The following is an 11784-nucleotide window of genomic DNA, read 5'->3' on the forward strand; positions in this document are numbered from 1 at the left end:
CTGTTCAAGGGAAATCTAGAATGAGCTCACGGGGGCAGCATGAGCTAAGAATAGATGGCGCCACTATAAACACTTGCCTGAGCTAAGACGGGTTCGGGCCGACCACCAGACCTCTCAAGAAAGCCTACCGATGCTATAGGCTTGGGCGTAAACAAAAATAAAAAATAAAAATCCCCAGCGCGCTGTCAAGCCATCTTTTAGCACACCCTCGGGGGCCCCAAGCGTGGCGCATTGGAAACTGAATCATATTAAACTTTAGGAGCGTGAGAGGGTTAAGTTATCAATTGAAGCACGGTATTCTTAGTGTGATAAAGAAAATGTGTTATTAGTCTTCCTGATTTACTTAAAAAAAAAATAATCTTTTGTTTTTGGTCCATCATAACAAATATATAGAGTATGCTGACCAGTCACGGCCTCCTCTATGTCAAATCTTCAATGTTTTTTTATGTCCGTTTTTGACTAAACCATGTGTTCTGAAAATGAAGTAACTTAGAATTGGTTAGCAGGTGTGTCGTGGATGCCGTTAGGCGGCGCGGGACGAGGCGTGGCGGGGCTGTGGCTGTTATCTGCCTTCACGCTGGGCTCCGTGTACCGCTCCAACCTGAAGGCCATGCTTATCATCCCCAAGATACACCTACCTTTTAACAGCCTCGACGAACTGGCTGACTCTGATATATCCACCGGCGTCTTCGTGGGTTCGACGATTTACCACCAAATCATGGTGAGTGAGGCAAGGAGTAATAATTTTGGTCTAAAGTGTCTTTCTTCTAATGCTTATAGAAAAACAAGAATTGCCACGCCAGCATCTCCCTTACAAAATCTGATGCTGATATTTGTTATAACTTTTCCTCGAGGTTAGGCGTTCTGTATCGTCTCCACCATTTTTACTCTCCCTCCCTCTTCAGAGCCTTATCCGTATCTCTCCTTATCCCTTCTCAGAAGGGTTATAATCCTTTGTGACAAAGTTTTTTTTTTTATCGTTTAGAGTCCCCCGGTAGTCTAGCAGCACTCTCCTAAGTGTTTTCCTCATGGCAGGCCACTCCTAGTCCATGAGCCTTGTCTCAAAATTTTGGCCATCGGTACCATATTTGGGCAGGAAATCTCACAGCGATTAACTGAAAGACAAATGTCTATAGTCTTCAGAAATCCATGATGACATTCTATATCTCTTACCCTTCCCTGTGATATCAGCCATTTCTTTGGTATCACTTGTGATATTTCATCGCGTGACTTAGTTTTTTTCCTTCCAGATGAACAATACATTACCTTTAGTAGGGAATGTTATACATCTAAATGAAGCTTAAGAAAAGGACGTTTCAGAATAATTTAGTATGTTTGAATATCTGATCATGTGTATTAGTAATAAGCATGATAAACATACAGAGTTCCGAATTTTTTTATAGAACGTATTTCTTTCATTACAGTGAGGTGATCGTTCCTGATATTGATGGGCTGACTTATAATTCACATTCTGTTGCTTACGAGCTTTCTTTTGATACCAGTATGAGATATGAATCTATTATATCAAGCTTGTTATTTGATGTTAACCACTATGGAATTCATATTAATGAACGAAACGTAAAAAAAAACCTTTAAATAAGTGATACATGTCTGACGTCGGGCTTAAGTTCTTTGAAATGTGAGTAAAACCATAGGAATGGCAATGTAATCTATTGATTAATGAACATAATATCCATTATATAACATATAACTGTATATTTAGCTACATTATTTACAATATTCTTCAAAGTCATACATGGCTTCAAAATGTGCTTTTTGATGAAAAAAAAAAAGGAATCCAAAATACGGTATTATTGGATCCTAAGACATATGCATCATAATTTTTTTTTTTTTCAAACATGAATATAAACAATATTCAATATACAATACAATGCTCAAAAAGTTAATTTGGGAACAGTTCATGTCACAAGTGGAAGCAGATGAACATGAGTACCTGAAAATTCAAAACAACCTAGCCAAGTTAAGCAACACAAATCAGGAAAAGGAAGATATTTCCAATTTCTTGCAGACTCATAGCTTTATAGAACTCAAGACAATTTGGTCTCAGTTCCTTGACCATCTTCCCAAGTCAAATGATGATCTTTCAGCGTTATGAATGTCTCACATTAACGTGGTGAGGACATTATTTTTGGCTTGCTGCGTGCATCTCGTGAATAGAACTGGGAGCTCCATGTGCATGCCCTCAGAACACTGATTCCCTGGTCCTTTGCATATGACAGGACAAACTGTGCCAGATACCTCCCAGTTTATAATGCCAAGATATCATCATTAAAGAACAGGCATCCAGAAGTGCATGAAGCCTTCATAAATGGTTGCTTTTCTGTGCAGATGTCAAGTAATAACTCTTTTGGTCGTCTTCCAATAGATCAGGCACTCAAAGCGACAGTGAACAGAGACACTTAGACACCAGGAGGCACATCCATATTTAGTCTGAAGTAAGGGGCAGTGCATTATTGGGTCAGTTAAGAAACATGGTGCAAGAGAATATGACAGAGCCACTTCATCATGATATCCAGCAATCAAGAATGATAAGGATGAAGAGCAGTTTCACTAATGGTCAGTCTTATTGACAGCTGGATAAATCCATTTTCCAATCAACAGGACATTGTCTGCATCTCAACAGGAAAGGCTGCCACTCCAGAGATTGCTTCAGATTTAATGAATGCTCTAGATGTTGGAGAAAATGTTACATGAAGTTTAAAAAAAAAAGGCTAAAATACGACACACCTGTTGCACAGTTTTTTGATACTATCAAGCACAATAAACTAAACCTTTAGCATCTTGTGTAAGAAGAGAGAAGTGAAGACACAAACTGAGCGAGCAATCATACTGAAAGCAGACAGATCACTGTTTGGGAGGATTATTGTTATGGTCCAAGTTCGAAACTTTCAGAGGGCAGATATACTTACCTATCCTCTGTGACCAATGCCATGGGCTCTAGCAACTCCAGAAGGTTTACCAAGGAAGACAAACATGGCAATCCTAGCTACCACATTGCACAAGGATGTAAGACCAGAGGAGAAAATGCCAATATTTTCAGTGTCTATAATTGACGGTATGATGTTATTGCAGAAGGTGAAAGGAGACCATAACACTTTAGCGATATTGCACGGACAGTCTTTGCAATGGCATCGAAGGAGGGAGGTTTTGCTCAAAGGATTGATGTTGTGTTTGATACCTATTCTGATCTATCCATCAAATGTTCAGAAAGAAGGCTTAGAGGAGAAAACAATGGGCCTATCCTTCAGAGTATCACTGCTAACCAGCTTGTCCGTCAGTGGAGATCATTTTTAGGACAGAGTGCCAACAAAACCAGCTTTATAACATTTCTTGTGAATGAATGGAAGCAAGACCAATATAGAAGCAAACTAGAACAGAAGGTTATCTTTGTTAGAGATGCTGGCCAATGCTTTCAGACCCAAAATGGAAGAGTGATGGTACCTGATCTATCATGCACTCAAGAAGCTGATGGCTGTCTTCTTTTTCATGCTGCACATGCTGTAAAGCAAGGACATCAAGAGGTTCTTATTAGCTCTGATGATACAGATGTGCTAATATTGCTCATGGCTTTCCAGAATATCATTGGCGGTCATCTGTATTTGAAATGTGGGACAAAGACACATACAAAGATTGTGTCGATGGAGAGGGTTATTGCAGCATTTGGAGCTGATGTTTGCAAATGATTAATTGGCATGCACTCTTTCACAGGTTGTGATAGCGTAAGTGATTTTTCAGGCAATGGAAAAACAAGTTCATTTAGATTACTAACCAGATATAAATATGCTCTAGAAATTTTATAAAACTTGGCAATGAGTGGAGTCTGTCTGAAGCAATGATGGAGAGACATGAAGCAGCTCAAATCTACGCACCTATGCGGTCTTGTGTTTGTGTTAATGATCCGAGGTACAACCTTTTCTGTACAAGGAAAGGAGACATAGAAAGCCATCAAACTTGTAGGAAGTAGGTAGATAGACACCTACCGAAACGGGCGTAAGCCACTCCCGGTGAGGTATATATGGGAAACGAGGAGGGTGTTGAAGCCCTCCGAAGACCCTTCCCATGTCCTCACTCTCTGTTTCCCTATTGTCTCATCAACACCAGAGAGTAGTGCAGCATCTCTCTAAAGACAGATCCTCTTTCTTTCCACACCACACTACATTCACACAACATACACACCATTTCCCAAACTTTTACAAATTCAAAATGGCTAATCGAAGCAGAGCCTTGGAGTCCCCACCTGGGGGGGTGGCCACACACTCCCCCAGGGAGGACTCCCAATTTGGCTGCCGACTTAATTTCCATTCTGTGTAGAACCATCTCTCCTCCTCTAAACCTCACCTTCCATTCCTCACTGAAACAGTCTCGGCAGCTACTGACAGCAATCTCTACTCTGTTCCCTCCTACTAGCTCTATCCTAAATTTCAATCCAAAGCTGGATGTTGCGTCTACGTGCGCAACGACATCACTTGCTCTCGTGTCCACGACCTTGACTCTTCTGAATGTTCCACCATCTGGCTAAGACTTCATTGTCATTCTATTACTAAATACATCTGTGCTAACTTTACTAACTATATAAAATTCCTTGACTACTTGAACTCTAAAGTGGAGCACATCTTGACCCACTCTCCCTTCGCTGAAGTCTCCATCTTAGGAGATTTCAATGTTCACCACCAGCTTTGACTTTCATCCTCTTTTACTGACCAGCCTGGTGAACAAGCCTACGACTTTGCTATCCTCAACGATCTAGAGCAGCTGGTTCAGCACCCTACAAGTATTCCCGACCGTCTTGGAGACCGGCCCAACATACTAGACCTCTTCCGTACCTCTAAAGCCCCGTTCACTGTGCCGACTCTGGGCCACGACAACCTAGCGACTTTTGTATTTGAGAAGTCGGCTCCCACGCTCCAAGAATGGGGGAAGATTTTTTTGGCGTCTTGGTGTCGGCTAGCATGATTGTCGACTGTCTGGGACATTCGGCCAACTAGTTGCCAGCATGTCTGCGACATGCTGCCAACTATTCTCCAGATGTGTTTCAACGGTCATTTTTTGAAATGGCGCCATATCTACGACAACCACGAATCTGCCGACCGATTGACCGACAGTCGCAGACGGTCTTGACGACAGTCTTGCAGATTGTCTGTCAATTGGTTGGCCAACCAGCTAACCGACAGTTGCCAAGGATTTGGCCGACGGTCTTCCCGACGGTCTTCGCGACTGTCTTGGCGGCAGCCTTGCCGACTGTCGCCGAATTCTACACAAAATCTTAAAATGATATTTTGGCCGTAGACATCTTAATAGCAGTCTTCATGGGTCCCGGGGCATATAGGCTGTGATGGGCCTAGACTCCGCTGTGTCTACTTCTGGGGTTGCCGCCCGTTCCTGAAAATACGGAATCGCTCTGCATTCGAAAATGAAATGTAACGTTTCGTTTTGAACCAATATGAAATGATATTTGTTTCGTATTTTGTTATCTGAATGGTCAAACAGATAAAATTCAATATCTTAAAATTGTAGTGAGCGCATTTTTCGGTTAATCACAAAACCAGTCCGTAAAAGTTGTCAAATTTCGTCCTAAAATACGTGTAAAATACGCGACGTAACCTTCCTCCCCCCTCCCTCTTGGCTCCACCAGCAGCGTGCAGCGGCTGTCACTCATTGCATGCTCGATAAATTTTTGGGTTGCCATGTTGCCTCAGTGTGGTAACCCTAGTTGTGTCATTCAACACAAGAGAGAGGCAACATGAATGGGTGCCTGCTGTGTGGCTCCCTAATTTGTGCCAGTGAAACGTAACCATGGCCAGAAGTTGTTGTTGTGCTTGTGATTGCAAAATGAAAATATACATTTCTTGATGGCGGCAGTGTTCGCCAATATTTCTGAGCCGACAGTCGTCACGAACGTCCTTCATTAGGCGAAGACTGTCGTCACGACAGACCTTCATTATTCTTAACTAGTCGTCACCGACGACTGTGCCGACAGGAAACGGTAAAAATTTGAAAAAATGGCCCCGACAGTCGTCACGATTGTCTCAAGACAAGCCAAGACTGTTGACGACAGTCTTGACGACTGTCCCCGCCCTCCCTCAGACCTCAACCGGAAATAACGGTTGGTCCAGACCCTTGCCGACTTTTGTCGTGAAAGTTTAGCATGGAATACTTTTTAGCGCTAACGCTCACGACCCCACACTCCCCTCCCGACGTCCGCTCAGCATTCGGCGACCGTTTCTAGACCTCTTTTAAGACATGCCCGACCCTTTCACATCAACACCGAAGGCCTCGTCTACCCTAGAGTCGTGGGTAGTCGTGGCCCTGAGTCGGCACAGTGTGAACGGGGCTTAGCCCTTCTGCTTACTCTGTCAAACTGTTCTCTCCGTTGGGCCCCTCCGATCACAACTTTATTTCTGTATCCTATCCTATCGCTCCTGTACACCCTCTGGACCCACCGAAGAGGCGATGCTTATGTCATTTTGCTTCAGCTCGGTGAGACGACCTGAGGATGTACTTTTCTGATTTCCCGTGGAGTGATTACTGCTTCCAGGAGAATTACATATAAATATATAGATAATCAGACCACACAGTTCCTAAGGCCCAAACTAGGTGGTCTGTCCTAAACCTAAGTGACAGTTGTTATGCGGCCACCATGACGTTGAAACTAGCCTAGTAAACATTGAGGTGGAGGAGATAGCGCTCAAGATTATTCTTAAACGATGCAATCGAGTTACACTGTACCGCTGATGGTGGTAATCTGTTCCAATCTCGAACGACAGCATTAGTGAAGAAGAATTTTGTACAATCTGAATGAACTTGTCTACATTTGAGTTTAGCGCCATTATTTCTCGTTCACGTCGAATTATTCATCACAAAAAGATTGGTCGGATCCACGTAGGTAAAACCGTTAAGTATTTTAAAGCACTCGATCAGTTTTCCTCTTAGGCGGCGTTTTTCAAGAGAAAACAGGTTTAGATGTGACAGCCTTTCCTCGTAGGGTTTGTTTCGTAATGAAGGAATCATCTTGGTTGCTCTACGCTGAACACCTTCTAATTTAGCAATGTCTTTCGCATGGTGGGGAGACCAAAACTGTACGGCATACTCCAAATGAGGTCTGACGAAACTATTATAGAAAAGTAGTATAACATCTTTCTTCTTGAATGAAAAATTTCTCTTAATCAAACCCATCATCCTGTTTGCTTTTTTAACGGACTCGTTGCACTGCTGGGAAAACTTGAGGTTAGACGCAACTGTGACGTCAAGATCTTTGACCGAGTGAACGCTTTTAATTTTAACGCCGCACATTTCATAGTCCTTCTTTATATTTCTAGATCCAACCTGCAGAATCTGGCACTTGTTTATATTAAAAGGCATTTCCCATTTTACTGACCAATCTGATATTTTACGCAAATCTTCTTGTAGGCTCCGCCTGTCACATTCTGTAAATACCGCATTGCCGATTTTCGTGTCGTCCTCAAATTTACTAATAAAAATTATTGAGACCAAGGTCAGTGTCGTAGATGTAAATGACGAAGAGAACGGGCAGGACAGAGCCTTGGGGGACACCACTAGTGACTGGCATCCACTCAGAGATCACTCCATTTATTACAACTCTTTGCTTTCTATTGCTTAACCAGTGCTTGATCCATTCGTGAAGCTTACCCCCGATGCCTATTTCCTTGATTTTATGAAGCAACTTGTAGTGTGGAACTTTATCAAAGGCCTTCTGGAAGTCCAAATAAATAATATCAAGTGATTTAGAAACATCATAGACTGCAAAAAGCTCGTTATAGAACGTCAATAGATTCGACAAACAAGATCTTTTGTTACGGAAACCATGTTGCGAGTCCAGGATTAGCGAATTACACTCTAGGTAGTTAACTACTTTATCTCGAATAATTGTCTCAAATAGCTTGGCAATAATTGAGGTTAAGCTGATTGGCCTGTAATTATCCGGTAATTTTCGGTCGCCTTTTTTGAAAATGGGTGTTACGTTAGCCATTTTCCAATCACTAGGAACGGTACCATGATGCAAAGACATATTAAACGGTATTGTTAGAGGTCTAAGTATCTCTGTTGATATTTCTTTAAATAATTTTGGATATATTTTATCGGGTCCTGGACTTTTGTTAGTTTTAAGTAAATGCAGCACTTTGAGAACCTCATCTGTACTGATTTCAAAGTCAGGGAGGGTATGACTGGGATTTTCAATAGTGTTAGGAACAGCAGTAGTATCGGTATAATTACTATTAAAAACCGAGGCGAAATAAGAATTTAACGTGTTTGCGATGCGTTGGCTGTCTGCCACGATATTGCCCGAATTATCAGTTAATGGGCCAATCCCACTTCGAATATCTTTTTTATTGTTTACATATCTAAAAAACTTTTAGGATCTGACTTGCAATTTACCGCAATGTTTACTTCGTACCTCCGTTTCGCCTGTTTGATTAAACTTTTGACTTGTCGTCTTGCTTCGTAGTACAGTGTACTATTTTCGGTTAAGTTATCGGTTTTCTTTTGCCTATATAACAAGTTCCTCTTTTGGAGAGCAAGTTTGATTTCATTATTAACCACGGAGGATTTTTAACTTTTCGGCGCTTTTCACAAGATTGCACGGATTTATTTTGTTCAGTTAGTAATCGAGGTTTAAAGTCTTTCCAAGATTGTTCGACGTCGATGTTGGATATTAATTGAAAGTTCGTTAATGACTGTCTTAATCTTTCAAAATCCGTTCTTTTAAAATTGGGAACCAATATCTTATTCTCTGCAATCCTTGTTTGAGCTCTTATGTCGAGACGCACCAGTCTATGATCGCATGATCCGAGGTGTTCTCCAACGCAAACATTGTCAAGTAAGTTCTTTTGGGTTACTAATATAAGATCAAGAATATTATTATAGCGCGTTGGTTCACTAACCATTTGGCTAAAGCAGTTATTTTCAACGACGTCTAACATCCTGTGCGATTCCCCTCGGATCCCGTGAGTGTCTGCCAGTCTATATGCGGTATATTAAAATCTCCCAAAATCAGTGCATCACTGTTTCGAAGTGTTCTTTGCAAAACGCTATACATTATTTCATCATCCTCGCGTGACTGGCCTGGAGGCCTATAAGTGACGGATATGTTGATTTTTAATTGATCGGTATTTGTACTCATGCTCACGTGTTCTGCATTACTGTCCTTTGGTGTTTTATCAACGGGCTGTAAGCTACTTTTGACGTAAAGAGCCACTCCTCCACCTCTATGATTAACTTGGTCTTTATTGAAAAATATAAAGTTATCTATATTATATTCAGAAATTAATTCGTTATTAGGGGTGTCAATAAATATTTCAGTTACGGCAATTACATCAAAGTCCTCTGTTATAGTTAGGCACTGCAATTCATCGATCTTATTTCTTAAGCTTCGAGCGTTAAAGCTAAGAACCCTTAAATTGGCTTTTGTTATAACTCGAAAAACGGAGGAGTTGTTAGTTGTTTTACAATTTAGTGAAGTGGTGGCCGCATGACAACTATTTATATTTAAGTGGACGGGGTGTGAACGCCCGACTCGTTTTTTGCTCTAAAGTCTTGAACAGCGCCGTGAAGCAGCCTTCCAAATCTTGCCGCTACGACTGCGGACAAATGGAGTCCATCTTTCTGAAATAGACTCCTCATGCCATAAAATTGATCCCAAAAGTTTACGAAGCCGAAGTCCATTTCCCTGCAAAGAGTTTGAAGTCTGTTATTTAGGGTAAAGGCCTTACTGTAAAAGACCGAAGCAGCCGACATTCTGTGGAGAACACCTGAAATGATAGCATTATTTGATTTAGTCTTGTACTGCTGGATAAGTCTACGGTACTCTCCAGCAGTTCCTCAGACCTGACATTGCAGACATCATTTGTACTTGTGTGGATAACAAACAGTGAGTCATTAGTAGCCTGGGGAAAGATCTCCTCAAGAGCAGCTATTACATCGTCGATCCCAGCACCAGGATAGCAATAGTTCCATCTTCGACGACAACCTGCTGGCGAATCATAGAGTCACCCACCAGGAAGGTGCTCTCCTGCTCGTCCTCCTCCTCCAGAATGAAATACCTGTTGAAGCAATGAATAGGATAAATTGCTTGTCTGGCTGGTTTGGCTCCTCCCTCCACGACGGTGAAGCCATCATGGGCAGTGCCACTACCACCCTCCAGCTGCGTGGTGTTGTCCGCTGGAGTCGACGGTACTGCTGAAAGCAAGGGGGCGGTAGGAGAAGGGTTAGGCATCACAGCAACGTTAGCCTGGATGAATTCCTGCAAGGAGGTAACAGTGCGAGAAAGCTCTATTATTTTATTCTGACTAGCTTTCATCTTCTCTTCTTACTCCTGCAGTCTTGTCTCGAGATGCTGCCTGGACAGACACAGTCAACAGAGAGAGACCCCTCTGTGTGTGCCCAGCGCATCACAAAGGTGATTGTCTCTGGAATGGAGACATACATTCCACGTACTTTCTCTATTTCTCATGCTAAAAAGCCTTGGTTTAATCACGTTTGTTCTCGTGCTGTCAAAGATAGAGAGGCAGCTCACAATAGGTACCAGAGCTTTTGAACTCCCGCTAACCATGATCTCTACATTTCCGCCAGGAATCGTGCGAAATCTATTCTTCGACTTACTAAAAGCTCTTTCATCCATGGTAAATGTCAAAACCTTGCTTTTTCTAATTCTTCCAGAGACTTCTGGCACTTAGCCAAAAATATCTCCTCCAACTTCACTTTTTCCTATTTCCCTCCTCTCCTTAACCCTGACGGCAGCACCGCCATCTCATCTATCTCTAAGGCTGAACTCTTCGCTGAAACCTTCTGTAACAACACCATTCTGGATGATTCTGGGCATATTCTTCCTACTCATCCCCCCTCTGACTCCTTTATCCCTGTTATTAAGATTTTTAAGAACGTTGTTTTCTATGCCCTCTCTGGCCTCAACTCTCAGAAGGCTTATGGACCTGATGGATTGCCTCCTATTGTTCTTAATTAATAACTGTGTCTCCGTCCTGACACCCTGCCAGGTCAAACTCTTTCGCCTCTGCTTGTCAACATGTACCTTTCCTTCCTGCTGGAAGTACGCCTTCATGCAGCCTGTGCCTATGAAGGGTGACCGTTCCAATCCCTGAAACTACCGCCCTATAGCTTTACTTTCCTGTCTATCTAAAGCTTTTGAATCAATCCTTAACCGGAAGATTCAAAAGCACCTTTCCACTTCTGACCTTCTATCTGATCGCCAGCATGGGTTCCGCAAGGGGCGTTGTACTGGCCATCTTCTTACTCTCTTTACTGACCCTTGGTCATCCTCTCTTAGCCGTTTCAGTGAAACTTTTTCAGTTGCAGTAGACATATCGAAAGCTTTCGATAGTCTGGTACAACTCTTTGTTTTCTAAACTGCCATCTTTCGGATTCTATCCCTCTCTCTGTTCCTTTATCTCCAGTTTCCTTTCCGGCTGTTTTATCTCTGCTGTAGTTGACGGTCACCGTTCTTGCCCTAAACATATCAACAGTGGTGTTCCACAGGGCTCTGTCCTATCAACAACTCTCTTCCTGTTATTTATCAATGATCTTCTTTACATAACAAACTGTCCTATCCACTCATACGCTGACGACACCGCTCTGCATTATTCAACTTTTTAACAGAAGACCCTCTCATCAGGAATTACAATAGTCCAGACTGGAGGTTGCATAACGCTTAACTTCAGACCTTGCTATCATTTCCGATTGAAGTAGAAGGATCCTTGTGTCCTTCAATGCCATATTTATTATATATTTCCA

Source organism: Eriocheir sinensis, chromosome 16 (genome assembly GCF_024679095.1).
Source record: "Eriocheir sinensis breed Jianghai 21 chromosome 16, ASM2467909v1, whole genome shotgun sequence".
Taxonomy (NCBI): domain Eukaryota; kingdom Metazoa; phylum Arthropoda; class Malacostraca; order Decapoda; family Varunidae; genus Eriocheir; species Eriocheir sinensis.